At 44.5% G+C, this 12,515-nt stretch overlaps 1 protein-coding gene across 1 annotated transcript in view; it reads right to left on the reverse strand.

The window, feature by feature from the left end:
- MIPEP (mitochondrial intermediate peptidase) overlaps window positions 1-12,515 on the reverse strand; it is a 574,688-nt gene that overhangs the window by 262,662 nt on the left and 299,511 nt on the right. The gene's annotated exons all lie outside the window — the stretch shown is intronic.

Consider the following 12,515-nt stretch of genomic DNA (forward strand, 5'->3'; position numbering starts at 1 on the left):
GGGAAGAATATCGACCGGACAATGAGTCTACTCCCTACATTTTTACGAACACTAGAGACACTGTCGAAAGTGAAAAATTTGTGATATCAGTTGCACAAGCACAAGCGGACTTATGCGTACAAAGTGTTGGGTACATCCCTGTAGGTGTTAGTGATTGTATTAAAGTCTTAAATATAGATGGTCTGAATAATAGCACATTTTTAGCATCCCATAATACATATTTTGTATGCGGTAATAGAGGATATTATCGATTACCAGCTGGCTGGTCAGGAGTATGCTATGTATCGTTTTTATTACCACCAGTGTTTTTAGCACCTGCCACTTATCATAAAGACTTGAAATTGTTGAATAATGCCACTGTGAATAGATACAAACGTACTTTATCTATCGATGATGTGGACCAGACCGACACTAGTTTGCAGCAATATGTAGATTTTAACCTAGGGTTATTCTTTTTTTGTTGGAGCTGCCCTAAACAGTAGAAAGATAAGAAGATTAACTAGAGTTGTAGAGGCAGTGACCAACCAAACTGCTGCAGCACTAGGAAGCGTAACTGAAGAGTTGCAAATTACTAGAATTGTTGCCCTGCAAAACAGAATGGTGTTAGATGTCATATTAGCAGAAAAAGGAGGAGCTTGTAGACTTATTGGAAGTAGCTGTTGTGTCTTCATCCCAGACAACTCGCCTTCTGTTTATAATGCCATAAATAAACTGCATAAAATAGCTGCTGACATACATGTAGATAATGGTACATGGACCTTCTCTAGTTGGTTTTGGACCTTATTTACTACATGGGGTTGGAAGATCCTCACTGGCCTTTGTATAATAGTAGTAATTCTTTTTACTTGCTGTATGTGTATTCAATGTGGTCCTATGATATGTTCTCTTTGCATTACCTCTTGTATACCCAATAAGAAAGCTGTTTCCGAAGCTGCTTATCAAAAGAGTCTAACTAAAGAGATTTCTAACATTATGAGCATTGACATTCAAGATGAGTTTGATGACTACCCTATGAAATGGAATGGCTTCAGCTAACGCTGAAAGGGTCGTCTGTTGTAAATAAAACAGCGGTATTATTAAGCATTAGCTGAAGCCATAATGCATCAGTCCAAATATCTAGTATAGGGATTTCATTTTGTATTTCGAGTCCACCATTTTCATGCCCTACATTGCCATGTGCTCAATGTTCTGATTGTCCTACCTCTCTGCCAGTTACACTGTGGATTCTACCTAGCAACAGTTATTATTAGTCCTTCTTGAGAGTGTAGCGCATGCTCAGCAGAAGTAACAGTTGTTCCTTATTAGCATAGCCCTCCCATGTTCTAGAAATACTGTTAGCTCCACCCACTGATATATTTGGAAATGTCCTTACGTGGTTGTAACCTCTGTCTAAGCTGTAAGCTGAACCCCTTCCACTGTGTATAAAAGGGGCCATGTGCTTGTATTCAGTGTGCTACTCTGTACAATACTGTAGAAGTGTTGTGGAGGTTGTATCACCACCTTTAAAGGTTTATTAAACTATGTTTTTGTATTTCTAGTTTCCTTGCCAACTTCATTTGTAAGTCTAAGGACTTTGTACACAGAAGGGCGAACCCTTTCGGTACCTTTGGGCCTTGCTGAGGCCTGAACTCATCACCTCTCCCTCTCCCTCTCCCTCTGTCAAGACTCTAGGGATAAAATTAAATGCTCACCTTACTTTGCACTCCCAGATTAGTTCAGTCGTCTCATCCTGTTTTCTTACCCTCCGCACGATTCGAAGGATTTCCCGTTTTTTTTCTTTCTCCGCCCTTAAACTTATCCTTTCAGCCATGGTCATCTCCCGCCTTGACTATGGCAATGTTCTCTACACTGGTGTCCCCGCATATAATCTTCGGTGACTTCAGCTGGTTCAAAACCAGGCCGCCCGACTTGTCTACAACCTTCCCAGGTCTCACCACGTCACTCCCCTGCTTAAAGCATTGCATTGGCTGCCCATCCGGGAGCGCGCCCTTTTTAAGATGGGCTGTTATCACCTTCCAGGCCCGGGTAGAGACGGCCCCTGCCTTTATCACCTCAGAAATTAAGGCCTACTTTCCTAGCAGAGAGCTGCGCTCTTCTTCGCAGTCTCTCCTGGCTGTCCCCCGCTTCAGGAAAAAGAAGTCTGGAGGTGTGAAATGTTCCACTCTTGCTCCTGCTTTCTGGAACACCCTCCCCCTTTCCCTCAGGTCTGCCGCTCATTACCTGGAGTTCCGAAAAGCATTAAAAACACTTCTCTTTACCCAAGCTTTTCCACACTAACGGCCTATCTCCTCCCCTGCCCTCTGATCTGCATCCTTAGCGCCAAGAAACCGCTCGGTAGTCGTGCCCTTTATAAATATTTTAATTTCAATTTCAATTTCAATTTCAATTATTTATGGCTTGCTATCAAACTGCGTTCTGACAGATGACACAAATTCAACAACTTGTCGAACAGGTTATTTACCTTTGGTACCGACATATCTTTTAGAGACTATCTAGCTGAAGATTCCTTACCTAAGACTATCCCCAGGTGTCATACCGGATGGCTTCGATCAGCTCTGCGTCGGCCGCGTTGGAAGTGAAATGTGAGGTGCCTATATAAATGCCATCCCAGCCCTCTGGCATCAGTTACTTTTTGCGACATTTCTGCAACAGAAGCACAGAGCCATGAAGGATGCTGATGTACTAGTGTGCCAATACTAAGGACCTCTTAAAAGTTACCCTATATTGAGAAATCAGTTCACAGAGCAGGGAGGATGAGAGGATCAGTAATGAATCTGCAGCTAGATAGAGTATCTACCAGATAAGACGTTACCGAAAGTAAGTAACTTGATAACCTGACAGAGACTTCTAGTCACAGATTCCTTACCTTAGATTACATTCCCAAGCAATACCTCTCCGAAGGTGGGTCGGGGAACAGATTTAGACCAGGAGGACCGAACTGGCAAAGGGCCTGTCAGGACGGATCAGATTGTCCAGGCATTAGTGCTTTGTGAATGTGTGCAATGATGCCTACGTTGCAACCTTGCAAATGTCCAGGACAGGGACTCAACTACCTACTGCTGTGGTCGCAGCCTTGGCTCTAGTGAATGAGCATGCAAGATCTCAGGGGTTTGCTTTTCGGCAGTGAGTAGCAGATTTTAATGCAAGCATAATCCATCTAGAGTTGGGGGTGGTGTGCAAGTGTGCACTGTAGCTTTTGTTCCTGGGGGCCAATATTGCAGCACCACTGCAAAACAGGCCCCCAGTAACAAAACCAACCCTACCACTGAAAAACCAGCTCCCACCCTTCCAGCCTCCTGGGGAAATGCCCGATGCCCGCTACAGCCCGTCCGACCCTGGTCAATAGGCATATAAGGCAACTGAGCAAAGATCCAAAGGGCGAGCACACCCTGAAGGTCAAAACTAGGTTCAGGACCCATTGGGGCAGGGTTAGGAAGGGGTTTAAAGCGAATATATAGTGTAACCCTTTGAGACAATAAGTCACAAAGGGTGGGTGTCTTGAACAGGAAGGGCTGATCCGGCAACCGCCAGTATGCAGATATGGTCAGAATGTACCTTGTACTATGTCCAAAGCAAAGCCTTGCTGGGTTAACAAGAGAACAAACAACAAGACCTCAGATAAAGCTGCAGAAAGGGGATCAACAATTTTGGAAGTACACCAAACCACAAATTTGTCCCAATGGTAGGTTTATACGGTCTTGGTTGAGGGACACTTAACTGGCAGAATGACCTCACAGACTTCTGCAGGGAAGTCAAAGACTGTCAACTTCCATTGCTCAATTTCCATTGATGAAGACGGAGTGTGCGCTGCTTCAGGGGCATGACCCATCCCTGTTGCTGGGAAAGAAGATCCTGCCAAAGGGGCCGGCTGATTGGAGGACCAATGCTCATGCTCAGGAGATCTGGCTACCATACTCTCAGTGCCCAATCCAGAGTAACAAGAATGACTTGCGCCTGGTATGTCCTGATTTTTTGAGAACTTTTGACAAAAGTGGTATTGGCTGAAAGGCATACAGGAGGCCTGAGCTCCACTTCAGGTGAAATGCATTTCAGAGCGAGAGTTGCTTTGGAAACTAACCACGCAGACGTTCCAGCCATCTCTAGAATGCAGGACCTTTTGGCACTGAGTCCATGACCCCACCCCAACCTGCTGGTTGCAAAACCACATGGCAGTAATGTTCACCGTGAAAACCTTATCTAGCCTACCCTTGATGGAAGGAAGAAAGGCAATCAATGTGACTCAAATTGCTCTCAGCTCTAGCAGGTTGATATGGAGCAGAGACTTTGGCAGAGACCATAAGCCTCTGAGCACCACCGCACCCAAATGGCTACTCCTGCCCCCGAGTGACGTGTCTGTCACTACATGCAGCCTTGGATGGGAAAGAGAAATGGGGTTGGCTGCTGACTCAAATGTGGTTCGTCAGCCACCACAGCAGATCTTTTGCAGTTCCCTCCAATATGTGAGCCACGTCAGAGAAATTCCCCTGATGCTGCGTCCACTGGAACTGGAAAGGAAAAAAAGAATCAACCTAATAATAATAATCGAAAACAAAACAAAAACACTGATACGAGTGCATTCTTCCTAAAAAAAACACAGCTCGCCTGTCAACATTAATTTTCACCATAAACCAACTCGGGAAAGGCTATCCTAAGTGCAGTGTTTTTGTTTTGTTTTAGTTTATTATTAGGTTGATTCTTTTTTCCTTTAATCACATTTTTTGTTTTAACGTTGTCATTTTAATGATTTATGAAACAATGTCGGGGGGTTACCCCAGCGGGGTGCAAGAGGACTGGACTAAGCCACTTGGCAGAACTCCCTCATTTTTATGCAATGTCACATCACATGTGTGTGTATGCCTTCTCTGTATGAATATGAATAAATAGGGTGGTTTATTAACTGAGGTGTATTCCCCGTAGTGATCTTACATGAATAAGGCACTGGCTGATGTTTATACAGTGCACTAGCATTTGATTGTGTGTTGCGTTTCGAACGCAAATGGACAATATGTAAAACATATTAATTTTTACAACATTAACTGTAAATAGAATTGTAATCATGTTGAATGTGTTTATACCACCATGAAAAATATACCTTTTTTCATGTGTTCATATGTATGAACCATTTTGTTTTCCCCTGGATTACACCTTCTGCAGAAGGAGCACCCATGAGTCTGTTTTCCATGTTTATATATGTTTCACCACTTCTGTTTATAGAAAATAGAGCACTTTCACAGTGGGAGCTATGGCTTTGACAAAGACCGGAAAGGTTGAAACAAGTCAGCCAGCCGAATAAAATTGGTTATCAAGATTCCTGGAGTGCGGGCTCTTTCTTGCGCTGCAGCGCGAGTATTGGCTATACCTATATCTTTCTATTTTTCTATCTATCTATCTATCTATCTATCTTTCTATCTGTTATGTTATGTCAACATTTCTCATAAAGTGCACATACACCGATTGTTTTCTTGGCGCTGATTTTTGATATCTATCTATCTATCTATCTATCTATCTATCTATCTATCTATCTATCTATCTATCTCTGTTTCTCTCTATATCTATATCTATATATATCTATATATATATATATATATATATATATATATGAATCACCAAATGCCCAGAAGCTTTCAGGAAGGCACACAACTGGAAGCAGACCATCCAGTCTGCAATGATGGCTCTCCGCAATGTGCCTCAGTTATCCGTTGTCGCCTGACGCGTTTCGATGCCATCAGCATCTCATCAGAGGCTTGCTTGTTACACTTCCTTAGAACAGGTTCTCTTTTATTTCTATTGTGCGCATGCATTGTCCGCATGGTGCTAGGATTGTGTTGCATGCTGGGAGGTGAAGTCCACTCCTGAGCCAAAATATCTTCCCTAAGTGGGTTTCTATTGGAAATGTGTTTTATTAAAAGCATAAGTTCTCCTTAGTAGGATTTGGCACATCTCGGAAAGTCTCCGTACTTGGCTTCCAGCGCCATACTGCCGCCGAACAGTTTCGCGGCACGGCCCCTCTTGAAACAAGAATGAGGTGGTGCTCCTCCTACGACGGAGGCCGCTGTTAGAAAAATTAATCACCAAATGCCCAGAAGCTTTCAGGAAGGCACAGAACTGGAAGTCGACCATCCAGTCTGCAATGACGGCTCTCCGCAATGTGCCTCAGTTATCCGTTGTCGCCTGACGCGTTTCGATGCCATCAGCATCTCATCAGAGGCTTGCTTGTTACACTTCCTTAGAACAGGCTCTTTTTTATTTCTATTGTGCGCATGCATTGTCCGCTTGGTGCTAGGATTGTGTTGCATGCTGGGAGGTGAAGTCCACTCCTGAGCCAAAATATCTTCCCTAAGTGGGTTTCTATCGGAAATGTCTTTTATTAAAAGCATAAGTTCTCCTTAGTAGGATTTGGCACATCTCGGAAAGTCTCCGTACTTGGCTTCCAGCGCCGTACTGCCGCCGAACAGTTCCGCGACACGTCCCCTCTTGGAATAACAATGAGGTGGTGTTCCTCCTACGACGGAGGCCGCAGTTAGAAAAATGAATCACCAAATGCCCAGAAGCTTTCAGGAAGGCACACAACTGGAAGCCGACCATCCAGTCTGCAATGACGGCTCTCCGCAATGTGCCTCAGTTATCCGTTGTCGCCTGACGCGTTTCGATGCCATCAGCATCTCATCAGAGGCTTGCTTGTTACACTTCCTTAGAACAGGCTCTCTTTTATTTCTATTGTGCGCATGCATTGTCCGCATGGTGCTAGGATTGTGTTGCATGCTGGGAGGTGAAGTCCACTCCTGAGCCAAAATATATATATTCACGCAACCAAGGTGTCCCCACAATGGAAGGCACTCCGACACAGCTTGTAGGCACTCCCTTTATTGGTGCAAGGGGAGAATGAGTATCAATTGCTTCAACAGTCCAGCACAGCCTGAAGCCTGACACATTTCGAAGTGTTACGAACTTCTTCCTCAGAGGCAGGGATGAGCTGGGATTGCGTGTTTCGTGGACCGTAATTAATGTCAAATGGTCCGCTCTGAATGAGCCACACCATAGTTCAAAGCGACCTGTATAGACCGCTTGTCACGTGGGGAGTGAGGAATGCTGGTCCACGTAGTCCACGCTGAATTTCTTCAGATTCAAACTCATGTAAACTACCGCCGATTTCCAGCCCCCGATAGGCCTCGATGCTCATTCCCCACTTCAATCCATAACAGTGTCCCCGTAAAGGTCCAAATGTTACCCGGACCTCCTGGCCCCCTCTGACAGGGTGGTGGACTTACGGCGGCTGGGACCGCTGCCAAAACATTCACGCTACCAAGATGTCCCCACAATGGAAGGCACTCCGACACTGCTTGTATGCACTTCCTTTATTGGTGCAAGGGGAGAATGAGTATCGATTGATTCAACAGTCCATCACAGCCTGAAGACTGACGCGTTTCGAAGTGTTACAAACGTCTTCCTCAGAGGTAGGGATGAGCTGGGATTGCGTGTTTTGTGGACCATAATTAATGTCAAAGGGTCCGCTCTGAATGAGCCACAACTTAGTTCAAAGCGGCCTGTATAGACCGCTTGTCATGTGGGGAGTGAGGAATGCTGGGCCACGTAGTCCATGCTGAATATCTTCAGATTCACGCTCTTGTAAACTGCCGCTGATTTCCAGCCCCCTGATGGGCCTCGATGCTCATTCCCCACTTCAATCCATAACAGTGTCCCCGTAAAGGTCCAAATGTTCCCGGACCTCCTGGCCCCCTCGGACGGGATGGTGCACTTCCGGCAGCTGGGAGCGCCGCCAAAACTTTCACGCTAACAAGGTGTCCCCACAATGGAAGGCACTCCGACACTGCTTGTAGGCACTCCCTTTAATGGTGCAAGGGGAGAATGAGTATCAATTGCTTCAACAATCATGGACCGTAATTAATATCCAATGGTCCGCTCTAAATGAGCCACACCTTGGTTCAAAGCGGCCTGTATAGACCGTGTGTGGGAGTGCCTTCCATTGTGGGGACACCTTGGTAGCGTGAATGTTTGGGCGGCGATCCCAGCTGCCGGGAGTGCACCACCCCGTCCTAGGGGGCCAGGATGTCCGGGTAACATTTGGACCTTTACGGGGACACTGTTATGGATTGAAGTGGGGAATGAGCATCGAGGCCCATCAGGGGGATGGAAATCGGCGGTAGTTTACATGAGTGTGAATCTGAAGAAATTCAGCGTGGACTACGTGGCCCAGCATTCCTCACTCCCCACGTGACAAGCGGTCTCAGGCCATGACGCTTTGAACTAAGGTGTAGCTCATTCAGAGTGGACCATTTGACATGAATTACGGTCCACGAAACACGCAATCCCAGCTCATCCCTGCCTCTGAGGAAGAGGTTCCTAACACTTCGAAACGCGTCAGGCTGACCTGGACTGTTGAAGCAATTGATACTCATTTTCCCCTTGCACCAATAAAGGGAGTGCCTACAACAGTGTCTGAGTGCCTTCCATTGTGGGGACACCTTGGTAGCGTGAAAAACTTTTGATGGTTATCCATGACAGGGCATGACCAGATACTGTGACCAGGCCAATCTCCACCTCCCTAAACCTGTGTGCAATTAGACTGGACAGAAGAACTAGATCTATTCTGGAATATATGTGGTGGGCTTTTGAGGAGAAGCAAAAATCCCATTCCCTCTGGAATTTTACTCTGCATATATCCACCAATCCCTGCTCATTTAACTTTTCCTTAACTTCTATTTAAATACCCCTAGCCGAGCATCTCTATGTAGTTATTATTCGTCCCCTTCCCCATTCATCACCAGGTTAGAGATTCTAGCCATCAGCAGTGTCAGCATAACTTTGGTTAAGTCTATAAATTTACATAGAATGTTTTTGAGGGATCTGTTTGAATCCTGGTTGTGGGCATTAAGAGCAACTGCAGTAAGGTTTTCAGCCCCAGCTTTACCATCACCATGGCATTTCGTCCCTCTCTAGCAATTAAAATTCTTAATATCTCGTACTGAAGGAACATGAAATCTGAATGGCCATTCCGCTGGTGTTGATGACAAACTGCAGTTGCTTATAAACGGATTTCTTGTATTTATAACAATATATGCTTTCTCAGATATCAAATAACTATGAATCCTTGTCCTTTTAGAAGGGAAATTCACCATCTTCACATTAAGAGACAAGGCGGTGAATGTTAATATGTAATCATATGAGCACTTAAGCAATATACTTGAAAAATGGGGTCTGTGCACAGCCTTATTTTTGTAAAAGTTAGTCAGTTTTGGGTGCTCCGTCGGTGGCGGCCAACGTCCCTGGGCGCCTAATAGACAGATCAGCTTATGTGTCCTTAATGAGACATTAAGGACATCCCTCCGTGCACACCTGATTCTCCTCCCTTAATACAAGAGGATTCCACACTTTATTATTTCTTTGTTATTCAATGTTTATTGATGTTAGTTCTTATCATTCAACATGTTTTGTAAATATTCTGATTTCATTTTCATCATATTCATATCAGCGACAATATTTTATATTTCTCTCCAATGCATTTCTGGCGTGACCATGTCGCCCTTCATCAGGGAATCAACAGTGTCGCTGTAATACTTTCTAACGAAAAATTCTGGTTTAAACTCGTTCGGCGTTTCTCCTCGATCTTTCCGGACTTCTGTTTCCCTCCGTTACAACCGCTCGTAACGGAGGGAAACAGAAGTCCGGAAAGATCGAGGAGAAACGCCGAACGAGTTTAAACCAGATTTTTTCGTTAGAAAGTATTACAGCAACACTGTTGATTCCCTGATGAAGGGCGACATGGTCACGCCAGAAATGCATTGGAGAGAAATATAAAATATTGTCGCTGATATGAATATGATGAAAATGAAATCAGAATATTTACAAAACATGTTGAATGATAAGAACTAACATCAATAAACATTGAATAACAAAGAAATAATAAAGTGTGGAATCCTCTTGTATTAAGGGAGGAGAATCAGGTGTGCACGGAGGGATGTCCTTAATGTCTCATTAAGGACACATAAGCTAACCACTTAAGCAATATCCCACAAGTCTGAACTTGCCAGTGTCATTCTGTCATCATGATCTTTCCTCCCTTACAAAACCCACACCCTAACTCAAACTCTATAACAAATAATGCAATATGAATAAAACATATACAATTAAAGATAACAGTTTCAAACCAGCCTGCCATTGGGCTCAATTTCCACAGATTGGGCTTAATTTCCACAGATTTGCCTGTGGAGCAGTCCAAACTCACACACTGATTTCAGCTTGGGACCATCTAGTATCATCGCAACACTGAGTGAGGATCCCCCCATGTCCCTATAACATGCAGAAACTGTGGATAATTAACAGAGAGGATGGTAGGCAAACGTTGGCAGGGCCTCCCCTTCAGCCTTAACTATTGATTCTATTTTCCAGCAAATACCTCATGACTTCAACAAGCATTTACACATGAGTATGCCTCACCTTGTCGTCTTTAGCAACTCGTGGGTAAAAGGTAGAAATTGTAATCAATCTTTCACAAGGTAGCATATAGAAAAAAAAACCTGATAAGAGAGGCACTCAATTTTTTCCCTGTCTCTGGATCACCAACGTCATGTGAGGTGATTCCTTTGATATTTTGGATAAAAACCATGTTCTGTTCTCAGAATATTCAACTCTAGTTGTCCAGCTGTCTACAAGGGGCATTTCCAGTGCATTCCAACAAGCAGAAAATGTTTGTTTGTGGTGATCTTTCTGAAAGTAAGACAATGTCTCTGGGGTGCACCGAGAGTCCCCTCTTTTTAGGATCCGCTCTATGCACTCACTTCATGCACTTGTCTTCGGATTCATTCCATATTCTGACACAGTCTCTTTGTGTCTCGGTCTTGACACTTCTGCTTGAGATGGTGCACTTCAACATATAAGGCACTGAACTGATTGTCTGATTCAGACATTTTGGTGGAGGTTGCTTGCACGGTTTCTTCTGCTTCCACCACTCTTGAGCCCCACCCAGCGGGTCTATGTCTTATTGTAGTGAAGTCATCACTTTACTCAGACTCTTCTTAATGTCTTCCATCACCTGGGGCAAATCTGCATTTCACTCCTTTGCAATTCCTACAGCCAGGACTTAAGATCATCTTTTGTAATACCAAAATCCTTTTTACTAGGCACATGTCTCTTCCTAGCATAATGACCTGTTCTCTGAAGGCTTGCTTGGTTTAACAATAAAATGTTATACCTTTTCCACTTTTCATAGAAGACACGCACTTCATTTAATCTATCAGGCACCCATACCATCCTAGGTGTCAGCCAGTGATGTTGAGTGCTGACTGGACTTCTTGGACCATTCAGTGTAGGTGACTCAACTTTTTTCGTCAATTGTGCTTTCTACAATGTAGCATATGTTGTCCCAATGTTAAGGATGTTGGTTGGCAGAAGTATTCTCCCAACTGCTCCTAGACGTGTTGGGGGCCCCAAGTAGACATATTATGTTCACTGAAACTCCATATCATTGAAGGAAAAACCCCTTCCTACGGCGCCCCTAGCAACGAACACCTTATTTTTTAATGAGGGCATTTGTGAGACATGAAAAGTGGTGAGCGGCACCCTATCCAAACAGCACCAGTGAATATCCATCAACCACTCATGCCAGTCAGTGGATGATGGCCACCATCATTCCTCAAAGTCTCTCTCTTTTCATGCATGCAGCAAACTGCAGTACAGAAATGAGTGGTGTTTTTGGTGATTATTGTTAAATGGTGAGCAATTCAATGAAATGTCCTTCAGACTGGCAGAAAAAGGAAAACTCATTGCGCTGCAATCAATCAGTCAATCAATCAGTCAATTTATAAAGCGCACTACACACCCGCGAGGGTCTCAAGACGCTGCAACTACCTTCCAGATCTCTGGCCTCTAGGAGTCTCCCTGCCCTGAAAATCACAGGTGACCAAATGCTGATCAGGGATAAGGTCTTTTGTGTTCTCCATCATTGCAGACCATCCATCATGCCATCGGGGTATGGTATGTACTGGTCTTTGGCATCGGCTACTTCGGGGCAACAGCTACACCAGCCTGCCGACTTTCAGTACCTGCCACCATCATTCCAAGGTCATGTGTGGCAGGAATCGGTGGACAGTCCCCACCAGCTCCCTCCACTCCGCTGTTAGCAGCTGTGGCCCCAACATCTATTGTATAGAAGCAGGTCTCAGGGCCACAAATACACTTTCTCTATCCAACTCGGGCAAAGCACGCTCCTCCGATGTTCGCTTTCATAATATAGTGGGTGCCATCTAGAAAAATGCAGGTTGCCATCACCTTCGAGCAGGACTGTGGGTATTTATTGGTGGCTGTTCTCCTCTTGGAGTTGTCCTATGGTATTGTATTTATATTTTCAGGTGCCAAATCATTTTCTCCTAGCCCTAACTATTGCTTCCAGAGTACCAGACAGGTTTCACCCACATTCAGCTTCCCTAGGCTAATACTGCACACATCTACTTTGCGACCGCCATATCAGGGGTCCTGTAGCATCCCTCTTTTATAAGTAA

The sequence above is a fragment of the Lissotriton helveticus genome, chromosome 8 (genome assembly GCF_964261635.1).
Source record: "Lissotriton helveticus chromosome 8, aLisHel1.1, whole genome shotgun sequence".
In the NCBI taxonomy this organism is placed as follows: Eukaryota; Metazoa; Chordata; class Amphibia; order Caudata; family Salamandridae; genus Lissotriton; species Lissotriton helveticus.